A 27,349-nucleotide genomic window follows, 5' to 3' on the forward strand; every position below is an offset into this window, starting at 1 on the left:
CTCTGGTGCTTTTATATAGCACATTTATAAAAAGCTGTGATGTATGAAAAATACACCACATATGAAGTGGAACCCATAGGCTAAAGTGAAGAGCATTATCTTTGCCTATGTGGTAAGAGGGCTAGACTTTTAAGTCATAGATTCTAATTGTTCCATACTGTTTGTCTTTGTATTTAAAAATTATATATAGTATAATACATGGCCCACTGCTGCACACAAGGCCATAATTCAGATGGAGGGGTTTTGTCAAAATCATAAACCCAGAAAGTGCAGCTCAGGTGATTAATGACTGACACTGGAACCCTGAAGTGGTAGTGAATGAGGCTCGTGCTTCTCTTGTGTCCTTATTTCAATAGATCTTAAACTAATACCATGAACTTACTTTAAAAGGGGCATCACAAGTCTGTTATTTCCACTTCTATTACTGTGGAGGTGACAGGGCAGTAGAAAGGTGAGAAACACAAAGATGTGTAAATGGGCTGAAGCTTAGAAAGAATTTTGTGGGTTGCCTGAAAATCTAGTGACAGTACAACATGCCGAGATCATAATTGGAGGCTGTGGGTCAAGAAGCTCATAGCCTAGGGAGAAAGGATCTCATGTCACTCTCTAGCACCCTGTGCTGGTTAAGTAAAAAGTGCTTTTATTGGGCTGCAAACTTCTTTGTCAGAAGGAAAGTCGCTGGGATCTGAGGCGTTTTTGGGAGAAGGGAGAGAGACAGAGTAGACGACGGATCTGTAGGACTGCCTCCCACCCCCAACACAACTTCCCTGGAAGTAAATAGTTCTGTCATCTCCTCACCGTATGTAACAATAACAGTATTTGTTTACATAAGACTTTTTCATCTGATGAGTCTTAGTCACTCTCAAAGGTGGTATTTCCCCCAGTTACAGGTAGGGAAACTGGGAGACAGAGACAGTGACTTGCCCAAGGTTACACAATGAATCCCTAGCAGTCTAGTTTATTGGTCTGTTGCTCCAACCATCAATCCACACTGCTGCCTGGGCAGATTCCTTCAAGAAGCCAAATATGGGTGTATATCTAACTAGCATTATTTACATTTTGATCCAAAGGGTTCCCAGCTTCAGAGAAATTAGATTCAGTTCAGATAGCCATGAGGTCTGAGGCATACCGGGGTTTGGATAGTATTATTTTTTGAGCTCTTTGGTTCCCTGTAGTTCTAGGAATGCAAGGTCATACTGTAAACCATTAATTCTTTAGGGTATTGATGAAGGCAAAGGGAGTGGGGTTGCACTCAGCTCAAATGACCTGATCGATATGCATGCAAAATTTTGTAGGGAAAATGTTTTTTTCATATTCAATTTCATTTCAAAGGCTGGGTGAGTCTTTTAGGAAAAAAGGATGTTCCAGTGGTTAGGGTGCTGGCGTCTCTATTCCCCACCTGTGCAGTGCTATAATAGTTCTTCCCTATTCACAGGGGTGTTGTGAAAATAGATTCCTTAAAGATTGGGAGGTGCTCAGATGTCACTGTAATGGGGGCTGTATGAGATCCTAAGATTTTTAGACCACAGGGGAATTTTATCCTCTTTACGCCAGTTGCTGGTGTTTCACGCTCAAATATTCCCCACTTACCCAGTTTTGCTGGTGCGATCTGTTATGCACCAATTTTTTTCATACAAAGCTAGCCCAGCTGGTGCCTGAGAGTACTCAAATATGAGTGTGTTTGTTTTGGTGAGTGCACAATGAGCGTGTACTCATGTTGGTAGGTGCAATAAATTGCACAGGCAAAAGTGAGTGGGCAAAATCCAAGGTTTGGATCTGGAATCTGGTCTCAGATGAGAAAGATGCGAGTTCTAGTATCTTACCCTTCTCCTTACTTTTTCCTACTGGCCATGGATACTTCTTGAAACTGCTTTTCACTGAGATGATCTGGCATTGTTTTGCAATCTTTTGTTGGCTTATTGGCAGCCCTACCCTTCTTAGAGAATAAACAGGTAATCAAAAATATGTTGGGGAAATAAATGGCTAAGATCTGAAACTTTACACAATGGAGTCTGGATCCCGTGCACTTTCATCTGATCTGATGGGAAACAGTTTGGTATATCTTCAGTCTAGAGCATTATGGAAAGCACTGAAATAAATAAATTAAAATGTTACGGGCCAAATTTATCCCTCTAACTCCACTGAAGTCATTCCTTTGTCTCAGTAGATCTGTCAATAAATTAAAGAACTAACACCAACATAATAAAACACGGGTTGGTAGCACAGTAAATTATCTGAAGAGTTCATTGTATTATCACCTTTCTGTTTATAAGCAGTTTGTGAAATTCTCTATTTGAAATTTGCCCTTTTTATTGTAAAAACAGTTTCCTGTTTGAATAGCTTCTTGCAAACAACTTGTTCAAATATTTGATCTTTGAACATTGTTCTGTGTTTGGTTCAGTATATAATACTGTTTCTGTTCTCTGACTGGATTGACTTATGTAACAAATCAATAAACATTTTGAATGTTATAAATAACCATAGAATTTGAGCAGAACAGGCTCTCTCCATGAATTTGTTGGATATTGCTCGAACGCTCCTGGAAAGGGAACACAAAATGATGATCATTGTTATGGCAAATCCCAACGGGACATAGCCCCCTTGCAGGTCCACTGCCACCCGAATCAGTCCCTCGTGAATGAGGTCAAGTCAGTTAGTGTTTGAATCTGAACTTAAATTACTGGTTGGTTTACTGCCCACCCCACCTTCTCCTAGGATGGCGGCCTTTCAGCACGCATGTGTATAGAGTATGTAAAGTATATGTGTGGAGAATACATTTTTTTATGTACACTTGTAGGATAATTATATAAAATATTTAATATAAGCCCTTTGGGTCTTGAAAGATGAAAGGTGCTATGAAGGATTGTGTCTTAACTGCAGATATGTTCAAAAGAAAAAGGCCAATAAATGTAAGTCTCATGGGTTGTTTTCCTTTGTATTGTAAATATGGAGAACACTGAGCAAAATTAAAATTAACATCCAGAATATAAAGGATCTTCTGGATTTTACATAAATGTTTATCTGAGATATAAGGCTACTCCATCCTCATACCCTTTCTCCCTTTTAAAATACAGATCCTATGATAACTCATTTCCCTGCTATAAAGTTACCCTAGTGAGGACTGGACACATCAGGACCTTGAACAGCACCACTGTGCTAGTCTCTGGTGTATCAGTTGTCCTGAATTATACTTAAAAACGAACAAAAAACCATGGTGGGAGGGCAGAGGAGAGAAGAGTGCCCGTTATTTAAGTGCATAGCTTTATACACATTTTAAAAGTATGTATAGCTTGCCCTATTAATAATCTTAGCAAAAGGGGCTCTTGATTATTAAAAAGAGTCAAATTCTGGTTTGTCTCTGTTAGAAATGTAGTGCATCTAGAATTGGCAGAAGCAACACAAGAATATTTCTCAATTCTTGCTAGGCCCAGCTTCAGTTTCTCTCTCCGTAAATAGAGGTGTGGCTCCCAAAGGTGCACAGCATCCTTGAGATTGTTGTGCGCAATGTTCTAGCCTTGTTGGTCCCAGGATATTAGAGAGAAGGTGGGAGAGGTAATATCTTGTATTGGACCAATTTCTGTTGATGAAAGGGAGACAAGCTTTTCAGTTTACACAGAGCTCTTCTTCAGGTCTGGGAATCTTAATCAGAGTGTCACAGCTAAATACAAAAAGAAAAGGAGTACTTGTGGCACCTTAGAGACTAACCAATTTATTTGAGCATAAGCTTGAAGTGAGCTACAGCTCATGAAAGCTTATGCTCAAATAAATTGGTTAGTCTCTAAGGTGCCACAAGTACTCCTTTTCTTTTTGCAGATACAGACTAACACAGCTGCTACTCTGAAACCAACAGCTAAATACAACATGGAACAGATTGTTTAGCATAAATCGTTAACACATATTTCAAGGGACCATTCAAGGTGAAGTGGCCCGTAAACACCCCTGCAGTCACAAGGAAGAAAGGAGGGGGGCAGGAAGTAGCTGGAGGGGTGTGTGTGTTAGTGCGTTATAGATTGTTGTAATAAACCATAAATCCAGTGTCTATTCAGTCCATGATTTTTAGTGTCTACCAAAGTTATGATTTAAGCTCCTAGGCTTGTCTTTTGAACGTGTTGTGCAGATTTCCTTTGAGGATGATGGGTCAGCTATATAGTGATCGCTGTGTGAAAAGTGTTCACCCACAGGTGATATGGTGTTTGTCTATTATCATTTTCGTGTGCAAGTTCATCTGAGAACATCGGCGCCAACTCCATGGGTGCTCCGGGGTTGGGGCACCCATGGGTAAAAAATGGTGGGTGCTGAGCACCCACTGGCAGCCACCATATCAGAACCCTGCCCTCCAGTGCCTCCTGCCCGCTGACGGGCCCCACCTATCAGTGCCACCCCTCCCTCCCTGCTATGTCATGTTATGATGCAGATTTTAAACTTAAAGGAGCAGTTGGTGCTGGAATGTGAATCACTCTGAAATTGAGCAGTGTTTAAATGCAGACTCCTGGATCCAAATCTGCATGCATGGGTGTGGTACCTGGACAGATCCCAAATCAGAAGAGGCCTATTGTGTTTTTATTTCAATTCAGATTTGGCTGAGATGGCTGTACTCACAAAGGTTGGGCCCAAGAGAGTGGAAATCTGGAACCAGCTGACCTTGCACAAAGTAGGGCTGAAATCTTTCAAGAGAAGTTTGCAATATTCTGGCACTGTCAAATCCTCACTCAAGCCTGGACCCCCTAATAGGCCTCATGCCTGAACCTGATCATATTCTGGACACCATCTACTAGGCCTGTCTCAACTAGGAATACCTTCATACTCCAGAAAAGTTTTTTCAGAAACCTGCACCCAGTATCTTTAGAAATAGATGGCAGAGTACAAGCTGCCTTGATGCCAAATGCTGGAGAATTGGAGAAATACCTTGCCAAGTGGAAAGGTATTTAATTTGCATTTATAAACAAATTGCACACATAATTTTTTGCAGAGAATAAAATCATGTGTAATGTACCAAATAATGCATCTTCTCTCCTTTTCCCTTCATCCTGCTCCCCTGACTGCTGCAGAAATAAAGTAAAGCTGTACAAGCTGCAGGTTTTTAACATCCACCTCCAACATGACTCCAAAAACCCACCATGCTGGATGAGTCCGCGGGGCTCCAGGCTGGTTGGTAGGATAGACTGAAGAAAGCAATTGTTAATGCCCTTGAGGTATTTATTCCCAACCTGCAGTTAGTAGGGAAAATAACAAACCCTGCCATTGCCCTTCTCACACTTAATATAGAATCACTGCTTTTTACAGCAACACACTGTGGAACCAGTATGACTGGATTTCATTTTGGAAATATATTCTGCTATTTACATTAATTGGGTGAAATCATGCCCCGTGCAAAGGGGAGCAGAAGCAGTGGGGGAAGGATCTTTCCCTAGAGCACTGAGAGAAGGGACTGGCTAACACAGTGTATAGCACAGCACATTCTCTGCCTCAGCACAAGCTAACGTTCAGTTAATAGCACCAACCTCTGCTTTCCTTCTGGATTTGGCACCTTATTATTGAGGTAGCCACATTACAGGCTAACAGAGGAGGAATGGCATACATTGGCAAGTTATGGGAGTTTGTGAAGGTCCTTGTTGTTCTGTTAACAGAGAAAAAGTTTTCATCTTCAAGTAAGATAAGACTCTGGAAAAAACCTTGTGAGTGAAAGACCAGAGAGACAGAAGGAAAGGACACCTGGCAGATGCTAGTCACAACATTCAGGGCTCAATTGGCACCTTGCAATCTTCCCCAAGTAAGAGGCAGTACATAACTGCGCTGCCCCAGGAGACATGGGAGATAAATTCATGGAGGATAGGTCCATCAATGGCCATTAGCCTAGATGGGCAGGGATGGTGTTCCAACCTCTGTTTGCCATGCTGGGGATGGGCAACCGGGGATGGATCACTTGATTACCTGTTCTGTTCATTCCTCTGAAGCACCTGGCATTGACCACTGTCAGAAGACAGGATACTGGGCTAGATGGACCCTTGATGTGACCCAGTATGGCCGTTCTTACGTAGGAGACGGTGTGAGAACTTTGAGTTGCAATTTAGTCCTTGCTTCCTGGGAGAGGAGAGGTATGCCAGGAAAAGAATGGACACAGTTTACTCTCCCTAATGCATCAGCTCAGCTGTGCTTTGCCTGTGCATAGATCAACTCAGAACCAAGCCCATAATGCACTAATGGAGGGCACTCAATGCCACAGTGATGGGTGTGGGGTCAGACCCTGAATAGAGTAGGGTAGAATGCCTGTCTCAGTGCTTAGGCGATCTCAGTGCCCCCAAAGCATCTGCAAAGTGATGGTAAACTGTAGCTTTGTACTCTAGAGAGCATGAATGTACTCTAGTGACCGCAGCCATGAATCAGGAATTATTTTGGACCCGTTCTCTGCTGAGCAGTCTACATGAGCCTAGGAAATCTAAATGTCATTCTTAATGCTTTCTAATGTGTGTCATCCAGACAATGATGTTGTCAATAGGGGAGGGGTTTTCTCCTCTCAGATCTCAATGGGCTGTAAATGTAAGTGGAAATATGTATCTCTAGTGTCTCAAATCCACTCTGTTGCTTCATCGGTGCATACCCACTCTCTCTGTAATATCATATTTAACTCAAATAAGTCAGACATATTGAGGGCAGATAGTAGGTACAAATCTGACAAAAAGCTAATGAGCTCTCCTGTGATTATCATTGAGGACTATGACTCATTAAATCTCATTTCCTGGGAAAGTCCACATAGGGAGAAGAAATTATCTGGAATAAAGGCCTGAAAACCTAATTCAGTCAGATTTATAGGCATTCTTGTTGCCGCTACATAATAATCAGTGCAAACAGTGAAACCTTTTAATGAGATCTTTTGAAATAGTTAATTTTTGGTGGGAAGTTTGCTTCCTCTCACTTTGAAAAGCAGACCAATAGCTGCACTGCTCTCAAATTAAACTGGGTTTTAAACTAATTTTTGTTTTTTTCAGTGTTTAAATTTGAGCACTTACAAGCGGTGACGCATAATATCTGAATGCAAGGGCTAATGTTTTCATTTATATTCATGAATGTGCTTAAAAATGGGACCAGGCTGTCGTTACCCATGAAGAAATTCCTGTTTGCTCCACAGATATGAGGGTTTCCACTTCTGACCCACTTCTCTCTGTTGTTTTATATTGGCTTGCTTAAGTAAGAGGCATTTCCTCTATAAGAGGCTAATCCAAACCCTACTGAACGCCATGGAAAGACTCCCATTGATTTCAATGGGCTTTGCATTGGCCTCTACTACAGTAATTACATAAAGGGTTTTGCGTATTCATATGGCCTCTCTGAAGAGATCATGCTGGTATGTGGAGAGGCAGCTGGCATCTCTGTTCTCAACCTCCCCACTACAGTGTGCAAGCTGTGGCTGGAGGGTGAGAGACAGAGCTAGTTGTGTTCCAGCAGTCAGTAAATAGATTGCCATGGCTTCCTGCCCTGAATGCAGAGGTTGCCAGATAGTTGAGCCATGGTGGACATGCGGCTGGACTAAGCTGTTATTGAATCTAGAGGTCACCATAAAAGGAGTGTGATCTGGGGACTTCAGTAATCGGCCTTGTTTGTCTTAGGAGATCCTGGACATCCGAGAGACCTAAACACTGGCTGAAATAAGCCCTATTTTTTAATTGTTTGAACTTGGGATAAATCTTTTGCCCTGGGCCTAGCCTGCTACCAAAGAAGCCCTGTCTGAGCTGTGTGTTTTCACTTTACTAACTCAGTCCTTGCTGGACTCTAGCTGTGAGGAACCCTTTTCCCTAACCTTTTTCAATGCTCAGGCCTCCACGTAGGCCCTGATTCTGCCATTGAAGTTGGGCCCATCCACATGCTGTTAATGGCAGGATAAGGGCCTTGTATTGATTATTTTATACTCTTAAGGCTGGGTGTTGGTCTTTATACCCAACTGTTGTACACTGGACCTGTCATGCCCAAGTATTAAAGGGTTTATTTGCAGCTGTCAACTTTTATTCAAGCATCTGATCTCATTGTGGGGTTCAACTTGAGAGGTGCCCATTTTAAGACATAATACAGTACTTCTGTCTCTTTTTCTACCAAGAATTTCCAAAGGAGCATCCAGTCAGATCAGTAATGAAGATTTATTGTTTAGAGAGAGCTTTCTTGGTTTTGTTTGTATGCTAGATGAAGTAGAAAACTATATTTGTAAGAAGTGAATCTGTATTAAATGTAAAGGTGTATTAAAGAAAGGTGTATTCTGTGTCCTCTGCAGTTATGCTTTCAGTCAGGATAGGAATATTTCAGAGTGTCAGGTTATGACTTAAGATGACACTGTAGTAGGTAAAAGAAGGATCACAGAGCTGAACAATTCTGACTCCATGCTGTTTGGAAATGTAATTCATATGAGCCTGGCTAGGCTATGTGATGTGCTAGGAGACCTACTATATTGCAAAGTGCATATCTGGGGAAAGAAAGTGAAATAAAAATAGTGTCTGGTCCCTTTCTCCGATACATACACTGCATAGAAATCATTAACTTGATTAATTTGTACCACGCTATTATAAAAGGTGAAACTTACCACCATGCTCAAGTCCACAGAAGGTTCCTAAAGTAGCAGAACTTCTGGTGCCATATCAGATGCAGCAAGACCCTAAAGTTGGGTCAAGGGAGAGTCAGGGGTTTGTGGTCAGTGGTAGTGGGTAAGTTGACCTAAACCCCATGTTGGGAGTGCACAGGATTTTCAACTCTTTAGTTGAGCCAAGAGATGGAGTAGAAGTTCCAAAGATGCTACAGGGCTGCCCTAACATGAAGATGGTGTTCCAGCCCACCCAGAACTTACATAACTCATTGGCTGGTAACTTCAACTGAACTCAAAATCATTAAGGGAAGACAGAAATTACTATTGCCACATGTCTACTGCATCTCTGTGTTTAAAAAAACAAACCACCCCAAACTTTCCCCATTACTGAGGAATTTTAGAGATCCTTCACTTACTGTGTGGTTTCTTAGATGTACATGAATTCTTTATTACAGCTTTATCTACAGATAACCAAGAGATGTTTATGTTCTTGAGAGATGTCGTGTATGTGTGTGTATATGTGTTTCTCTTGATTCTTGCCACCTGGATGGTAGAAAGAAGCAGGAGTACTCTGGAGAAAATAGTCATGAATTTAAAGAGAAATCAAAATTTCTCACTATTAAAATATAAATATATTAGCCCTCCATGGTGTGATCATCCAGTTAATTCAAATTGTGTTATATTGTCATGGAATGGGAAGCTGGAATTAATTGGACATTAAAATAGCAAACAGGCACGTTCAGCTCAGTTTGATATCACTAACTTGGATTAGGAATGAAGCCAAACTCAACAGCTGTGGCATGGATGTATAGACAGGCTTTTGAACACTCCAGAGTTTATGGGGAGGTGTTTGGAGCTGAACTTCTAGATCAGGCTGTTATAAAGTGAAGGGCTATTTGTAAAACACAGATCTAAGTCTCTTGGCATCAGAATCTGGGATTTCGCTTTAATTCCTATCCCTTCAGTCTAGAGCTAATAAGATACAAATAGGATTAGAACTTGGACACATTAACAAGTACATTTTCAGTGAGAACTGTTTTTCCTCAAAAACAGATGGGCTCTAAACATTTTGCTATCTGATTTGTAGGTGCAATTGTATCATTAGACTTCTACATCCAGTCATCTGTATTCTGCAGCAGCAATCCCCAGTCTCCTTTGATTCTAGTCTAGAAGATCCTTCAACGGGTTTGCTTGGGTTCTGCAGTATCTGAGAGGGAGGGTGGGCTCTCCTTATTTGCTAGGCAGTTCCAGGAATTGCAACCTACAGCTACCCAATTGGGCATATCAGCTAGATACTGAGGAAGAAAGCTTGATAGTTCTAAAAAGACAGTTGATGGGAGCGCATGTTGCTGAAAAACAGACTTGGATATTTAATTTGAAAGCATATTTACTCTTGTGAATAGGCAAGGAGTGGGGGAAAAGATTCTGGGAAAAAAAAGGCAACATTTCTTTGGGAAATAAGTGGTTAAAATTTCAGTGTGGTTTTCTTTGGGATTTGGTGCCATGAGTCAGTACTTTATAATGACAAGGGAACACCTACACCATGAACAGAGGAAAGCTACAGGTAAATACAGACTCACAGATGTAGGAAACAAAGGTGCTAGAGAGCACACGTAAATATTGGTGATTGTACTAATGAGTCACTGGTGAAGATACTCCTCTGCATTATTCAAAAATAAAGAGTCTTTCCTCTCTGTTAAGTGAAGGCTCACCAGCAACACCCGTAGAGCTCCCTGACACATCTGTGAATTAACAATAGTGTGTGGCAAATTTGGGGTGCAGCTCAAAAGTAGGTGCGATACAAGGAAAGCTTACAAAATAACCTTTGAGTTTTGCAATAGGAAATACAGCTTGATGATGGAGCAAGACTGATGTTATAAAGAGATTCTTTTTAAACTTAATGTAATTCAAGAAGCTATGCACCATTATCTTGCTGCTTGCTGAAGGAGGGTTGTATTGATCCTACCTTTCTAGATGCTCATATGATACTCCCTGCCTAAAGTGATTCTTTGTCTAATCCAGAGAAGTCAAAATGTTAAAATTTCAGACAGTTTTGTCATATTGTGTCAAATATGGCAGTGATAAAATATAGAGGAAACTGTACTTGCAATTTCTACATTGCATACCTTAAATTAATTCAGATGCAGTTATAAGTCTAAACGCACTATTGTCTGAGAAGAAGAAGCAAGGTCCAAAAGTCTACCATTAATTTTAGGGATGCAGTGTAGGAAAAACAGCAATCTGGGCAATGGGCTTGTGTACATGAGAAAGTTGCATCAATTTAATTAAAGGTCTGATTTTAGTCCAGTTTAGTTAAACCTGTACAAAAGGTTGTGTGGATGCTCTCTCTTATTTCAGTTTGAATCAGGCGTATTTCAGTTTAGCATAAGTTGATTGGGAACAGAGTTAAACTGCAATAAGCCACTCTAAAACCAAAATAAGCATCCACACAGGTGTTTACACTTTTTTCACTGAATTGGTTTAAAAACTGATTTAAATTAAATCAGTGTAACTTTAGCATGTAGACAAGGTCTACAATATAAGTTTGCCTTATTTGCTGAAAATGGGAGGTTGAAGCTCCTGGAATAGAATGAACTGACTTTCCATGATAATCATAGAATATCAGGGCTGGAAGGGACCTCAGGAGGTCATCTAGTCCAACCCCCTGCTCAGAGCAGGACCAATCCCCAACTAAATCATCCCAGCCAGGGCTTTGTCAAGCCTGACCTTAAAAACCTCTACGGAAGGAGATTCCACCACCGCCCTAGGTAACCCATTCCAGTGCTGCACCATCCTCCTAGTGAAAAAGTTTTTCCTAATATCCAACCTAAACCTCCCCCACTGTAACTTGAGACCATTACTCCTTGTTCTGTCATCTGCCACCACTGAGAACAGTCTAGATCCATCCTCTTTGGAACCCCCTTTCAGGAAGTTGAAAACAGCTATCAAATCCCCCCTCATTCTTCTCTTCCGCAGACTAAACAATCCCAGTTCCCTCAGCCTCTCCTCATAAGTCATGTGCTCCAGCCCCCTAATCATTTTAGTCTCCGCTGGACACTTTCCAATTTTTTCACATCCTTCTTGTAGTGTGGGGCCCAAAACTGAACACAGTACTCCAGATGAGGCCTCACCAATGCTGAATAGAGTGGAACGACCACATCCTTCGATCTGCTGGCAATGCTCCTACTTATAGAGGCCAAAATGCCATTGGCCTTCTTGGCAACAAGGGCGCGCTTGTTGGAGAAGCTAAGATACTTGGGCGATGTCTACACTAGAGAGCTTACAGCAATGCAGCTTCACTGATGCAACTGTGCCGCTGTAAGCTCTCTCGTATAGCTGCTCTAAACCGACGGGAAAGAGGTCTCCCGTCGACTTAATTAATCCACCCCCAACAAGCAGCGGTAGCTATGTCGGCAGGAGAAGCTGTCCAAACCAGTGCTTATGTTTGTGTAGCTTACGCTGCTCTGGGGGGTGGTTTATTCACATCCCTAAGTGACAAAAGTTATACCAACATTAGTGGTAGTGTAGACATAGCCTCAGAGTTTGTCTGAGCTGCTCTTATATCCATGGAGGGGGAGAGAAGGCCTTGCTCTGACTCATAACAAAGTGTTGAGCATGCTGGCAAAAGGGGAGAAGCCAGGAGCTCTTTAATATATACGTACCACATTCTGGTAGAGAGAGAGAACAGGGAAGGCAGCAGAAGAGGGGGGCCAGTGGGCAGGCGTTTAGGTAGGAGAGTGCAGAGAAATCTCTACGGATTAATCCTCCAGGTGATCGCTTTGAGAATCCAAGGGCCAGCGGTATATTGGCAAGTGAAGGGGGTACTCTTTCGTTTTGGGTTTATCTTTGGGGTACGTCATTTAGATTTTACACGCTACATTTTTGGGGGGCAGTAGCAGGTTGTGGTATTTATTATAAACATTTGGATTTTGTTTTTAAAAACCCTGTTGTCTCTTACCGTGGCCTTTTGTGCCCAATCTTCTGTGCTGGGTAGGGGCATCTTTATCTTCTGCTGTGGCAGTGTTATAGCATGCATCTGAGAGCTGGGGAAGGAGAAACTGCAAGTACTTGGGAGGGGAAAAATGTGCAGTGTCATCTTACTGAACAGAAGACTCGCTGGGTATATCGACATTGCAGTTAGACCCCTGCTAGCTCGTGCCAGCACACTTGGGCTTGGACTAAGGGGCTGTGTAATTGCGGTATAGAAGTTCCGGCTCAGATTGCAGCCCGAGCTCTGGGACCCTCCCACCTTGCGGGGTCCTAGAACCTGGGCTCCAGCCTGAGCCTGAACATCTGCATTGCAATTAAATAGCCTGTTACCCCATGCTCTGTGGGCCCGAGTCAACTGGCACTGGAAAGCCATGGGTTTTTAATTGCAGTGTACACATACCTTTCAGGGCCTGTTCTCTATGGTGCTCCTCCAAAGGCCTCTGTGGATCTGTTCTAAAGTGCTCGGATACTACTGTGATGAGACTGACATAAATGCCTAGATAAATTGATTAACTCTGTGAGGTGTATGCGTAACTCCATTTAATGCACGCATCAAATTGATACTAGATCCCTTAAGGCCAATTCACTGCCTCATTAGAAGCCAGTGAAATTCCTTCAGCATCAAGTAATACATTTGGATGTGCTGGCTTTGGCAAATACTCTAAATTCTGTGCTAAAGATAGTTCTAAGGGATTCCTGGCAAACCATGAATTAGAATAGTGCAACCAGAAAGTGAGGGAAGCATGAAGAAGCATTTTAGCCCTGTGCAAGAGTGATGTTGGGCAAAGCCTGAAGAACATGTGCTGGAAGGGAAAGGGGCTTTGACATTTTACTTAGACTTGAAACCCTTCAGATTAGCAGATTACCTAACACTTCCTAGTAGTTCAGACACCACAGCAGGGATAAATCAACAACTAACCAACCAGGTCCAATTATTCGATTTACTTAAACAATCACTCTATAGTAAAAGAACAGGGGATCTTTCCCTCTACATACCCAGCCAGTCTGTCTGTCCTCCTCTCAGCCTCACGTTATGCAGGAAGATTAGCCTTCTGGCAAAGTGATAATGTAATTACCGATGTCCAATTTTTCAAATCAAAAGAGTGCTAGAAGTCTGCTCTGGGGCGCTGTTTTCTTTCAAAGACTTTAATGAGGAGGGACAGCCAATTATTATTATTTATTTCACTAATTAACCAGATAATCATTCATTGTGAAACTCTTCTGTGTTAGAAATATGTTCCTTCTACCCTTTGTTTAACACAGAGTTTCCTTTTATTAAATTGAACCATTGTATGATATCCTTTATTAACCGGGGGTAAGTGGGGCTTTTTTAAAAAAGAGATAATTTCTGAGCTGTGAAGATAATGCAACAAGAAGCAGGAGTCCATAAAAACATCACCTTTCAGTCTCTGAAGACATAATGCTTTATGATAACCATAAAACAATTTATTGCAAAATAAATTGCTGTCCTATTCAAATCCTTAAATATAGTACAGTGGATGTCACTGAAGACATACAGCTATTTTTTCCAATGCTGAGATATATTTTATCATAATTTGTGGGGTAGGTGACAACCTTGTACACATGATTGCCTTTTCCTGCTTAGTTAGTTTGCCAAGGTCAGAGTCCTTTGGCCTTTTATGGATGTAGAACTATTAGGAAATAAGCAAGATAACTGAATAGCATCAAAAAGAAAACTCCTTGTTTCTTGACTTATGAATTATATATCTTTAAAGATTTTCCCAGTGTTCATGTACATGGACTTGCTGAAGAATTATTGATACTGTTTTGTAAGCTGTTTCAGCACGTCCTTTCCCTTTACAAAAAGGGCAGCTAGCACTGATTTTCCTGGATTTTTCTTTAAATGTCATTTCACTGTTTTATACTTTTTATCTAACAGCATATTGTTTTGGACCTGCTGCTATCAGAACAACCAATGACATTGGAGAGTGACATGGGAATGCAATGCTGACTACAGCGATGGTCAAATCCTAGAAGTCTTCATTCAGGTAAGTGCTCCAAATTCAAGTCTAAACTATTCAGACATCTTCTGGTCTGTTCTACTGGAGGACACCTTACAGCGGGCATTCCTGTGGGATTTCTGCAACCTCATATCTCCTTTTGGGTTTTGAACATAATATAAGAACTGTCTTTCTTGTGGTATTTTGGTCCTTCCAATTCTAGGTCAAATGAGGGAAGTGCCAAGATATGAAAATAAGAGAGCCAAATGCTAGCAAAGGTGACTCAGTGATGACCTCTTGGAAAAATAAAAAAGGCTATCCTAGTCAATTTGTTTAAATATATGAAAAATATGGTGACTCTCTTTGATTTAATAAGAGAGTCCCCCAAGCTGAAACCATTAAAAAGCCAGAGAAGGTCTGGATAACACCATGAAAAGATGAGAAAAAATGGTGGTTGAAGTGCTCATAAGAATTCATATATAATTGTGAAGGAAAATGTAAAAGCTTATGTAAATATATAAAATAGATTCTTGAATTATCCAGAATGTGAAGGAAATGATGCCGGTCACGGTTAAACTTTACTATATGTAGTGAAGTGGTAGGATTTTTAGAAGGAAGTTTAGTGCTTTTGGAAAACACTCCTTTATCAGCTCAGCATAAAACTGAATTTCCGTGCTAGTGATGATGTGCAACTCTCACCATGTCCTGAAGTTTGTCTGGCATAAGCATCTGCAGGCTTATCTGAACTATCCAAATCTCTTGAGCATCTAGGGTGAGGGCTCTTTTTTTTCTTCATGTCATTAACACTATTAATATTCCCATCCAAGATCATTCTTTTGGGCACTGATTAGGAGCTATGATGCATTCTGCAATAGGGGTCTGGTCCTGTGTGTTACTGGGAACCCACAGTTGCCATTAAAGAAAAGAAGTTGAGAGCACTTCACACCTTGCAAATAGTGCTTACCTTCTCAGAGAATTGGGCCATAAGAATTGTCCAGGAGTTTGTCTGCTCACAGTAAGTTCTATTTCCCTTTTTATATTGGATTAAATAGTGGGCACAATTCTGTTCCCATCAAATCAATACAGATTTTGACAAGGTTTTCAGAGGGTCTCCTTAGGCCCCAGTCCTACCATGGCCTGTATGCACACACAAGGTTCTGCTCCCATGGAACTCACTGCAGGATAGGAACAATTGTCTTCCCTTAATGTGTAACTTGTCATCGGTCACATTTCATTTTATGGATCCGTTTACAAAAGGTTAATAAATTATCAGCAAGTGTTATAAACATGTGAAACACACATTAAGTAATATAGATGGTAATTAGCACATTGGTAGAAGGTGTTATAGATTGTTGTAAGCAACCTATTTACCTTTTGGGCTCTCTAACAATTAGTTGACCATTTATTAATACACCTAGCAATCATTTATTAACCCTACATGGACTATTTATAAATGTACACTTAATATAAGGCATCACCTTCTCATCTTGTCCATGTCTCTTGCCATGTTCACACTCTATTTTGCATGAAGTATTTTCCACACCAGGAAAATGAAATGTTTATTGGGGAGGGGGGTGAAAAATTGTGGTTCCTGCTATCTTTTGCTTCATTATTTTCCCTGTTGTTGCTCATTGCTGGTTGGCAGTTTATTTTAGATTTTACAAATTGTAAAAGCAGCCGCAGCATTTGGCTTTTGGATTCAATAGACGCATATATTTTAATCTAAATGACAATATTTAGCAACAAAATTGCTTCATTTTAACTTCACTGCATTTCTTCATGTGTGGGAACTATAATTTAAAAATAATAAATGCAACAAGATGAATATATAGCTTCCATTAATTCCAAATACTGCTTATTTTCAGCACTTTTTAATTATTGCAGTGTACTCCTCAGTATATTTAATTGGAGTGGAACAATCATTCAAATTTCAGACCATTTGCGATTACCAATTTATCTGCTGCTTTCCATCCAAATTACTGAACTTCAAAATAACATTGCATTTTGAGTACTTTTTTTTTCCTGACTGGTAGAAAACACTGAATTAGTTGAGTAAGAATGTCTCAGAAGCTGGTGGTGTTGTAAACAATGGCATTCTTACATGAATTATTAAACCACAAAAGCTCCATTGAAATAACATTACAGAGCTGACATAAACCCAAGGATATTCAATGTTAAGCCTGAGATTCTGTCCTTAATTGCTGCCTGTTGTGCCTATCTATTTCACCATGGATCTGGATACCATGATCTGAACCATGGGATTGAATCTCTGTAGAGAGAGTTTTCTTGATGTGCAATGGGGAGTTGGTAGAAGACGACAGACCAGATCCTCAGCTGGTGTAAATTGTCGAAGCACCATTGACTTTAACTAACTGAGTTGTGATGATATATACAAGTTAAGGATCTGACCCCGAATTTTAAGCCTCCCCTCAGACTGTGATGGCTTTTGTGTATGTTAATGCGAACTGGATGAGTTTCCTTCTTTATTGTTTTTTAACATAATTAAGAATTTCCTGGAAGAATTGATGGGAGAGGCAGAGGACTCAGATCTTTTGGAGTCATCTTGGCAGTGTGCTCTTTATAGATGACTGCTAGAAAAGAGAGACAAGGTGGGTGAGGTAATCTCTCTCTCTCTTTTTTTTTTTTTTTTTTTTAATGGACCAACTTCTGTTGGTGAGAGAGAAGCTTTTGAGCATACACAGAGCTCTTCTTCAGGTCAGAGAAACTTACTCAGAGTGTCACAGCTAAATACAAGATGAAACAGTTTGTTTAGCATAAGTAGTTAACACACATTTCAAGGGACTATTCAAGGCGAAGTGGCCCATAAAGTCATAGAGTGGCTGGGGGGGAGGTTGTTAGTCAGTTATAGATTGTTGTAATAGGCCATAGATCCAGTGTGTCTATTCAGCCAAGATTTTTATTGTCTAGCAAAATTATGAATTTAAGTTCCCAGGCTCATTGCTATTGGGGCATTTAGTGCATTGGATGAGGTACACCGCATGTTGAGAGGCATGTGTAGGACCCATGGATCTCGAAAGGTGCGCTGTGGGATGTTGATCATTACAGCAGTGGAGATATGTCTGCAGGTTTGGCATCTGTTGTTCTGTCAGGTTCTGGTGCTGCTTTGTATTTCTGTGTCCTGGTCTGTGACGAGCTTGCTTCTGATGATGAGCTTGGAGAGGTCGAGGAGTTGTTTGTTTGAAGGCCAGAAGAGGGGGTTGAGGAAAGATTTCTTTCAGGATGAATAGCAATTCTGGTGGTGAAACCATACAATCACTACACTCTTGAATGAACTTGCCCAGGAAAATGATAAAAGACAAAAACACCCTATCACCTGTGAGTAAACACTTTTCACAAAGCAGTCACTCTAGATCTGACCTATTAGTCCTCAACCTCAAAGGAAACCTGCACAGCACATTCAAAAGACGAGCCTGGGGGCTTAAATTCATAACTTTGCTGGACACTAAAAATCATGGACTGAACAGAGACGCTGGATTTATGGTTTATTACAACAATCTGTAACTCACTAGCACCCTCCCCAGGGGCTTCCTCTCCCTCCTTCGTTTCCTCCCTGTGTCTGAAGGGGTGTTAACAGACCACTTCACCTTGAAATATGCGTTAACTGCTTATGCTGAACAATCTGTTCCATCTTGCATTTAGCTCTCCCAGCGCTGTAAAAAAATCACCCCCACAAGGGGAGTAGCTACCAGCACTGGGAGCGCAATCTACACTGTCTCTTTACAGCGCTGAAAGTTGCATTACTCAGGGGGGTGTTTTCTCACACCCCTGAGTGAGAAAGTTTCAGCTCTGTAAAGTGGCAGTGTAGACAAGGCCTGAGTTAAGAGCTCTGGGGAGCTTGAAAGCTTGTCTTTCTCTCCTGGGCACAAGTTGGTCCCATAAAAGATATTGACTCACCCATGTTATCTCTCTCTAATATCCTGGAAGCAACACAGTGATAATCATAGGAACTGACTCCATGGCTGCTCCAAGGTGAGAGTGGTGCCTTGGGGGAAGGGGTGGAGTGGGGTCAGGGTCTGGGTGTGGTCTTGGGGGAAGCCATTCACCTAGAACCTAGGCCACTGTGAGGATTACTCTGACATACTGTGATGTCTTGTAAGGGACTCTGCAAATCAACCCTACTCTTTTTTACTTCATAGTCCAAAAAAAAAAAAAAAGGTTACCTATTGATTCCACTCAGTAATTGGATTTTACAGCAGAAAAATTTTGACTGTTAATTCTTGGGCTAGTGATCCTTCAGAAGACCAGTTAAAGGATTTTAAAGTTGTCTGCTGGATTTACATTAGGGTGACTTTCTGCTACCTCCTACAGGGTTTAGGGCATCCAGATACTGCATCTCTATTAATAAACCAACAGGGACACTTACCTTAGGTAGGTTTCCACTGTATTTTCCCAATTAGTCTGCAAAAAAGAATCATAGACTTCAATCATAGGCTTCACTCACAGTTCAGTCAGTCACAACTGCTTCAGTAGGGCAGGGGAAAAATAGAGTCTTGTGTCAAAGTCCGCGTGTGTCTGCATCTCTGGGAGTTAGGGTGCTTCTTTCCTTTGCTAGTGCAAGAGTGGGAAAAGGAGGTGGATTACTTACCTATGAGTGGTCATTACTTTTGAATCCCTTCACTGACTCTCCCATAAGTTTTCTCCAAGTTTGGGTTTCTCATCCTTGACTATAAAGCCCTGCACAGCTCTGCTGCTTCTTCCTCATCTCATTCCCTTCACCTTTCCCATGCTGCCTACCCCAAGTCTCCTTCTCTTCTCTGTGCTGACTTCTTGGTCTGTGATAGGATTCCTTTGTGTTCCAGATGATTGGTTTCTCTTCTTTCAAATCCCTCCTGTAAAACAAGTGTCTGCCACAAAGCCAGCCAATGCTAGTCTATCACAGGACCTTTCAGAAAGAAGTATCTTCACCCATTTGAGACTGAACTATCCAATCCAATACTACCTGGGGCATTGTTTCAGAACTGTACTGTGTACAGTTTAGGTTGTAACTCCATGTCTTCCCCTGTCTGTATGGTGCTGAACACCACTGATGGTAATCAATAAATAGATGAATAATGAGCCAAACCCTGAGGTTCTCACTCAGTTTCTGTTCAAGTCACTATGAGATTTCCTTGATTAAAGACTTATTAAAGCTCTTCAGGATTTGGCCCAACAATAATAAGTAGAACATAGTAGGGCCAACCCCCATCCTTGGACACACGCAGTAAATATTTGGGCAAAGAAAACCCAGCCAGGGTATATCTATTAATCCTCTCTTAACCCAATGTACCACAGAGAGTTTTCCTTTATGTTCTGCAATTTTCCATCCCTAAAAACTAGGTGAATGGGATCATTTAGTCTATAAGGATGCTTTTTCAGTGCTGATGTCTGTGGTGACATCCATAAGGACTTCCAAGACTGGCAGGTGGTATGCAGTATTTCAAATGAGTGGTGGGCCAAACTCAAAAAATTCAGTCTAAACGCTCAAAAGTTGAGCTGATCCATCCAAACTATCTCAACTTAAACCAAAACTCAGCAGCTGCCCCAGACAAAGAACATTGATAGAAAACAGCAACACTAGTCACCTTGCTGACTTTTCAGGTGAAGGAGAATTTCATTCCTTCTCTACACATAGGTCATTTGATAACTTGAGTATAGATCAAGGGGATGAGAATGTCATCCTAGCCCTATCAACAAATGTGGTGTATTTTTTTTAAAATGAACCCATATTGTAGATACAAAGCTCTGATTCTGCAAACATTTATGCACATGCTTAACTTTAAGCTCCAGTGTAAAGGTCTATAAAGTTAAGCATGTGCATGCTTGCAGGATATGAGCCTTACAGCATACAAATGTTTTGGAAACTAACAATAGTCAAAACAGAATTTTATAACTAAACAAACTGCCACTATTCATCTCTTCTCCCCCCCCGCTTTCTCCCCCGCCCAAAAGTTTCAGGCTAAAGTCTTACTCATCAACTTTCAATCTAGCTCACATATTTATGACCCAATTGTAGCCCCCTGAATATAGGAATTTATAATACACATGCTGAAAGTCCTTTACCCTGGTGGTTGTAGTGAGCGCTATTCTAGTACTAAACAGTAAGTTCATCAATAGGATTAATGCTGTGGTTGTGGAGGAGATACAGAAGTAAGAGCTGTAATGATTTACAGTTTGAAGTCACAGTTGATATGAAAATAAACATTGAATCAGTTCCTTCCTATATGTCCCCGTTCCATTAGAATAACTACAGTAGGTGACATTTTTCACATTTTAATTGGTGTTTTGCTGATTTTATCAGAATTTCTGCTGATCAAAGCGAATTGGCTATTTATTTATTTTGCAATGAAGCTAACTATTCAGTGCAAGTTTAATGTACTGTAATGAATTTTGAACATCCTCCTAGTCCGATTACAAAGTGTGTGAATCAAGACTTTCTCTTTCTGTCGTTCTTGTAAGAATTGAAATAATTACCTTCCCTCCACCGACTCAAGTAGTTAACATTTAATATAGTGACATTTTTCTTTAAAAGGTTTCAGTGCATGTTTTATATTAATCCTTACAAATTAGTAATGGAAATAATTCTGTCTCGTGTTCCCTACACACGCACAGAGCCTGCTTAACCCAATCCTACCTGTATTGCTTTAGACTTATGGCAAGTATCTTAATTATTAGTTGATTTCAGTAGCTTACAGAACAATAAGTTTTCATGCTATTTACCCTTCAGTGGGTTTGGTTTAATTAGCTCCTTTATATGGATAAATAACATAATATAAATCACACTGGGTTTTAAAATATTAATGATGCATTTTATGTCATAATTTCCTACCAATCATGACACTCCATAAATCCACATCACTGGTGTAAAGAGAAGAAGGAAAGTTTTCAGAATCTGCTAAAAGACTAAGTAGAAATAATTGTCTGACACACTTTGATATACTTCTGTACTTAGTCCCAGATTCACAAAAGAACTTAATCATGCATTTAAGTGCTGTAGTGACTAGGAAAGCTTTCCTGAATCAGGGCCTTTGTCTCTGTGGTTTAATAGCTTGTTATAAAGAATTTGGTACTGCTTTATTTTTCCGGGACGCCAGTACTTGGGTTGCCAACTAATTTTCACTCACTAGAACATTCAGAATACTGCATCTGTACATGTTCAGACTTTGAGTTGAACTAAGACTGGTTCAAACATGGCTGGAGCTCCATGTGAAAATGTGTGGTTGATACCTAGGATTCAATCTCTTGGTGTTTCTAGCAATAACGACAATACAATGCAAAAAGATCTGAATCAAATTTGGCCCTGTTCTCACCTTGGAACACACATGTGCAATTCCCAGTAGAGGCAAAGGAGCTGAAGTAAGTTTTGAGCCCGTGTGTAGCTTTTGTACGTAAATACCTAGGTTCTTTCCGGGAGGAGCTGTGAGGAATTGGATTATTTTGTTTTTCCTTAATGCACTTTCACTACAGAATTTCGGAAACAACTTGCAATGAAACTTAATTTTTCACTAGGTCATGTGGGGGTCAATTTTCAAATGCTGGGCACTGTAATTATGTTTTAGCCATACACAAGGCGCAGCAACTGTGTAAATTCAGTTTGTAGAAACACTATTTTAGATTAAAAGCTCTGAAGAGGAGGAGTAAATATTAAATCTCTGTGAGAGTGTGTTGAGTTTGTGGTGTATGTGTGTGTTTCTCTTCTGACAGTGTACTAAAATAAAATCAGTGGCTGCTTGTCTCTGTAAAACTGGATTTAAAGGTGCAGTGCTTTAGTTACACAGCTAAATACTCCACAGATCAATTTTCAGTCTGAATTTGGATGTGTAGATCAGTATTTAGGTGCATAAAATGGTCTTTTTAATGTGTCTGTCAGTTTGAGTGCCCAAATGAGGGCTGTCAACATCTTCTGAATGCATCCAAATAAGAGAACTGAGTGAATAGTCTGGTTTCAGAGTGTAAATTATTATTTAGAGTGGGGTAATAACTCTGGTCATGACCTTTCTTGATAAAATCTGGCCTATGTTAGAAATGTATTGAGACAAATTTCATGCTGAGGCATTCTTTATGGCCTAATGACATATTAGCTAACAAAATATAGGAATTAAAGACTTGGACTCTTTTTACCCAAATTTAATTAGAATCCATACATGACTGTAAAATAAAGCTGATTGACAATGAAAAGTGGAAGAGTTGGTGGTTACTTGGGGTAATAGAAAATATAGAAACTGAGGCATAGAGCCATGTACTTTTAATTAAAGAAGGGCTGACATTAATAACTTTGACTATAGAGACAGTGGCTACAAACTACGTACAACAAATTCTAGCTGTTAGTTTGGGAAATTGGTAGCATAGTTCAATAGACCCAGAGGTACTGCTGTACCTAATTAAACAGAAAATCAGAGTGAAATGCCACACAATCATCAAATGAAATCATTTGTTTAGTCAGAGATTTTTATTCTGTTGCTTACCTGTTTTAGGCCATACTGAGATTGTGGGCAGATTGGCATCTAGAGATGAGCCTGGAGTATACCCATCCACCTAAGGGTATACTCCAATTCAAAGATGTAACACACAGAGGTCAAAATCGTACGTTGCATAGCTACGTATACCACCCAGCACCTTGCACTCAAATGTACCTAATAATATTTCAATAGTAATGAAACTTAATTTCTAGTTTCTCATGCCAGGGAGCCTCTGAGAACCTTAAAATTAAAACACATTATAATAAAGACACTCTGCCCAATAAATAAAATATAAAGAAATATTAAGTAAACAAAATAGGATGCAATGAATTCAATAATTTACTTCTCCCAAAAAGGGCCAAGGTGTCCTAGAGAATCTACCTGTACTGACCCAGATGGATTTTATTTATTTGTATTATTGTAGCATGTAGGAGCTCTGGTCATGAACCAAGATCTCACTGTAGTAAGTGCTATACTAACACAGAGCAAGGACTTTGGGATCTTTCTTAGTCAATACTTCGAGGATACTCCTATCACAGATGGGACACAAGTGCTATGTACCTTGCTATCAAATTTAATTACCTTGATAAGGAGTTCTCAGTTAAATAAGGTCACAACAACTATGAACACTACCATCTACGGTATGATTCTGTTAGATGGGAATTTACCATGTTAGCATTGGGGATCACCCCATCAAGCTCCAAGCATTAATGGAAGAATTAATTCCACATTTTGTTAAACTGTCTGTTTATATGTCACACTTACGAAATCTGCATCTCCTGCAGAGCAGCATGAGACTGTGTTGCAGCCGTACCACCAGCTCTGGTAATTTCCAATATGAAAACGCCTTTTTTTCTTCCACAGTATTAAGACTTGGTTTGTCCCCATCACAAAATCAGCACAAAATGTGGCATATCTCAAGGAGGATTAGTTTTTGTTCAGCTGATGACCATCACAGAGGCTGTAGGGGTCAGTTGCATTGCAGAAATGAGGTGCAGGAGGACAGAGCTTGTATAAGCATCTACCTTGCTGAGACTCTAGCCAAAGCTGGTAGCCTGTTACTTTTCTGGACATTTAAAGCCAAGAATGTCAAAAGGGACTAACGATTTTGGCTGCACAGTTTGAAGTGCCTTAAATGAATCCAGTGTTCAGAAATTGTTGCATACCTATCCTCTGAAAAATCAATCTCTTCTGTCTTATCTCAGGTTGGGTCCCAAAACATGGGCACCCAAAAATTACTTGTCACTTCTGAAAATCTTGGCCTCAATTATCTCACTAGATTTAACAAGTGAGTAACCAAAAATAAAGCATAGAATCTGGATGAGTTCCAGGTCTTTGAGATAGAAAGTTAAGTGGAAATATTCCTGAAAAATGGATTGTGTTTTGAATGCAATGTGCCATTATGTTTATGTGGAAGAAAAATGTTTCCCTGTTGTTGCTATGATAATGGGAAGCCAATGGAGGGTTTGCCTGCATAAATACTAGAGTGTGCAGTCCAAAGCTGATGAATAAATGAATGAATGAATGAAAGATGTTTTGATTGTTACTTATCTCCAGGATATACTGAACAGAGCCAGCCTTAGGGAAAATGACACCTTGGGCAAACTTGTATTTTGTCACCCCAGTCCCCGATGCCTCCCCGGGCTCCCCCCATTGCCCCTAACTCCTGCTGCTTCCCTATCCTCTCTGGCCCCTGCTGCCTCTCCCTCCCTCTCCCCCGTATTGCCCTTGTACCATAGGCCCACCCCACTCCTTGCTTCTTTACCATGGCACCTACCCTGACCACAGCACCCTGAGCAGTTGCCTACATTGCCCACCCATAAGGCCAGCTCTGATATTGAAATTTTACCTTTTGGTACTATAGTTAGGGTATGTCTACACTGGCAAGTTTCTGAGCCATAAATTTCTGTGCCACTTTTATTAAAACGCTGAAATTAAACTGCTGTTGCATGTCCACACTGTGCTCCTTGTGACACTGGAGAGCATCCACATTAGCAGCTCTTGCAACGGCGAAGAGAGCAGTGCATTGTGGTAACTATCCCATTGTGCAGCTGGCCGCAGGATGCTTTGGGAAGGGTTTGCAATGCTTCATGGGGCAGGCACAGCATCACATGGTGCAGGTTTCCCAATCCCATTGCTCCATGGGCATCCTACTACATTGCCAGCTGCTTTTCAACTGAAGTGGGTAGGACCAGATTAACTCTCCTGTGGGCCTGGGGCTATAAGATTTTGTGGGGCCCCTGTATACATGTCTTTTTCCTGGAAGGGAGTTTGGTGCAGGAGGGGGCTAGGGCAGGGGATTGGGGTGCAGGAGGGGTTGCGGGGTCTGTGAGAGAGTTTAGGTGCAAGAGGGGGATTCTGATCTGGGAAAAAGGGCTGGGGTGGAGCAGGGGGTGTGAGGTGCAGGCTCTGGCTGGGAGGCGCTTACACAGGGGACTCCTGACTGGCGGCGCAGCAGGGCTCGGACAGGCTGCCTGCATGCCGTGGCCCCATGCCGCTCCCAGAAGAGGCTGGCTGCTAGAACGTCTTTGCGGCCCCTTGGAGGAGTAGGACAGCGTGTCTCTGTGTGCTGCCTGCGCCTGCAAGTGCCACCCCCGTAGCTTCCATTGCCCAGTTCCCAGCCAATGGGAGCTGTGGGGACGGTGCTGGGAGCAGGGGCAGTGCGCGGAGCCGCCTCCCCCCACAACCAGCGGCTGCAGAGAAGTGCTAGCGGCTGGCTGCTTACGGGAGCGGCCTTGGGCCATGGCATCCCCTGCTGCGCCACGGGACTTTTAGCAGCCCGGAGTTGGAGATCACTGCCTGTGATTAATTTTTGTGGGCACCCCCCTGAGCTGGGGCCCTGGGCTACAGCCCCTAAAGCCCCTGCCTTAATCCGGCCCTGGAAGTAGGGAGAGAGTGTGTGTGTGTGTGTGTGTATGGGGGGGGGGAGAGAGACAGTGTGTTTTGCGAGACAGAGAGTGTCTCAGCACGCTGTCTTGTAAGTTCAGACAGCAGCAGGAAGCAACCAGTCCTGGGGGAGGGGGAAACCCTGACATCAGGCCCCCGCCTCCCTCCCTGGGCTGTCTGCACAGCACGCGCGCGCGCGCACACACACACACACACACACCTCCCTACCTGCCTCTGTGTTCAACAGCACGAGCATTCCACGTTAATGGTTTGCTTTTTGTCCCCGACCAGATCAGCACAGCACGCAAAGGCTGTCAGAAACGGTGCTTTGAAAGGGGCGGGGCACCTGCCTCCAGGGCAGCCAAGTTCAAAACAATGAGCAGAGGTGGGTTTTTTGCAGCGCTGCAACTGAGGAGTTTCTCTGCACAAAGTGGCTTGGCGGTGTGTACACGTCTGCAGTTTCAGCTCAAAAAGCTGCTTTACTGCACAGAAACTTGCCAGTGTAGACAAGCCCTTAGATAGTTACTGTATTCCCCAAAATAACACTAATAGAAAGTGCTTCCTGAAGGGATTACATAAAAAGAATTCACATTTAAAAACTGTTATGGTCAATTTGTTGTCTGTATCTTGTAGTTCATTTAATCACGTGAAACAGTCAAAGCCGTGATTTGTGGAGTGAGTCTGGTTTCATAGCAAATGTTTTCCATACTTATCTCAGTAGCTATACTGGAATCTGTCTGGTCTGTTGAGGTTTGGTAGCTTTAGGAATTAATGAATATTCATTCCTTCTCCCTGGGTACAAAGTAAAATAATTAGTAATTAGTATAATATTTAATACTCCTATTCAAAATAAATAAATCTTTTGTTTAAAAAAAATCTAATTATTACAATGTAGCAACTTCTGTGTGTGTAACTGAAATTGAATGTGCTGTTTCTGAAATGCTTTTAAGCTCTCATTTACATGTTTCCAGGTCAGTTAATTATTCCCCTTGTATGCATAAAACAGAACTCTAGATTGTACTTGCATATATTATTCATTTTGCCATCTAACTATCTTCTAAGTTTAGCTGATTCTAATATTTTAATATTACATTATTATTATTATTATACCAGTGGTATTTGTCTTCTGATATGAAAGTTACTTTTGTCTGCATTTAGTTTCATGATCAATTTTTAATACAAAATGGGTTCTGGTATCTCTTCAACCAGCTTATATAGTATTGGCTGTAGCTGTTATAATTTGCTGCTGATATATTCCTTTATGGACAACTTTTATGTTTGTATTAGGACCTGATCTGAAGCCCATTACGGCAATGGAAAGACTCCCATGTGCTTTGAATCAGGCCCTTTGACTATAAGCCCCTGGGGGTAGCGAATGTGTTTTATTCTATGTTCTGTTAAGGATGGCATACATTTATGGTGCTTATATCCAGATTAATCAATAGCTTTTATTATCTTCTCCTGATATCGAGGTGATCTAACTACTGACA

General features: G+C 41.2%; 1 long non-coding RNA gene across 3 annotated transcripts in view; it reads left to right on the top strand.

Annotated features, from left to right (window-relative positions):
- LOC122462122 overlaps positions 1-27,349 on the top strand; it is a 130,366-nt gene that overhangs the window by 18,440 nt on the left and 84,577 nt on the right. For 2 of the 3 annotated variants that reach the window (XR_006284479.1, XR_006284481.1), the window contains exon 2: positions 14,457-14,565. This is a non-coding gene — a long non-coding RNA (uncharacterized LOC122462122). Of the gene's footprint in view, positions 1-14,456; positions 14,566-17,024; positions 18,101-27,349 lie in introns of those variants that run through there. The other variant, XR_006284480.1, reaches the window with a different exon arrangement.

Source organism: Chelonia mydas, chromosome 10 (genome assembly GCF_015237465.2).
Source record: "Chelonia mydas isolate rCheMyd1 chromosome 10, rCheMyd1.pri.v2, whole genome shotgun sequence".
In the NCBI taxonomy this organism is placed as follows: domain Eukaryota; kingdom Metazoa; phylum Chordata; order Testudines; family Cheloniidae; genus Chelonia; species Chelonia mydas.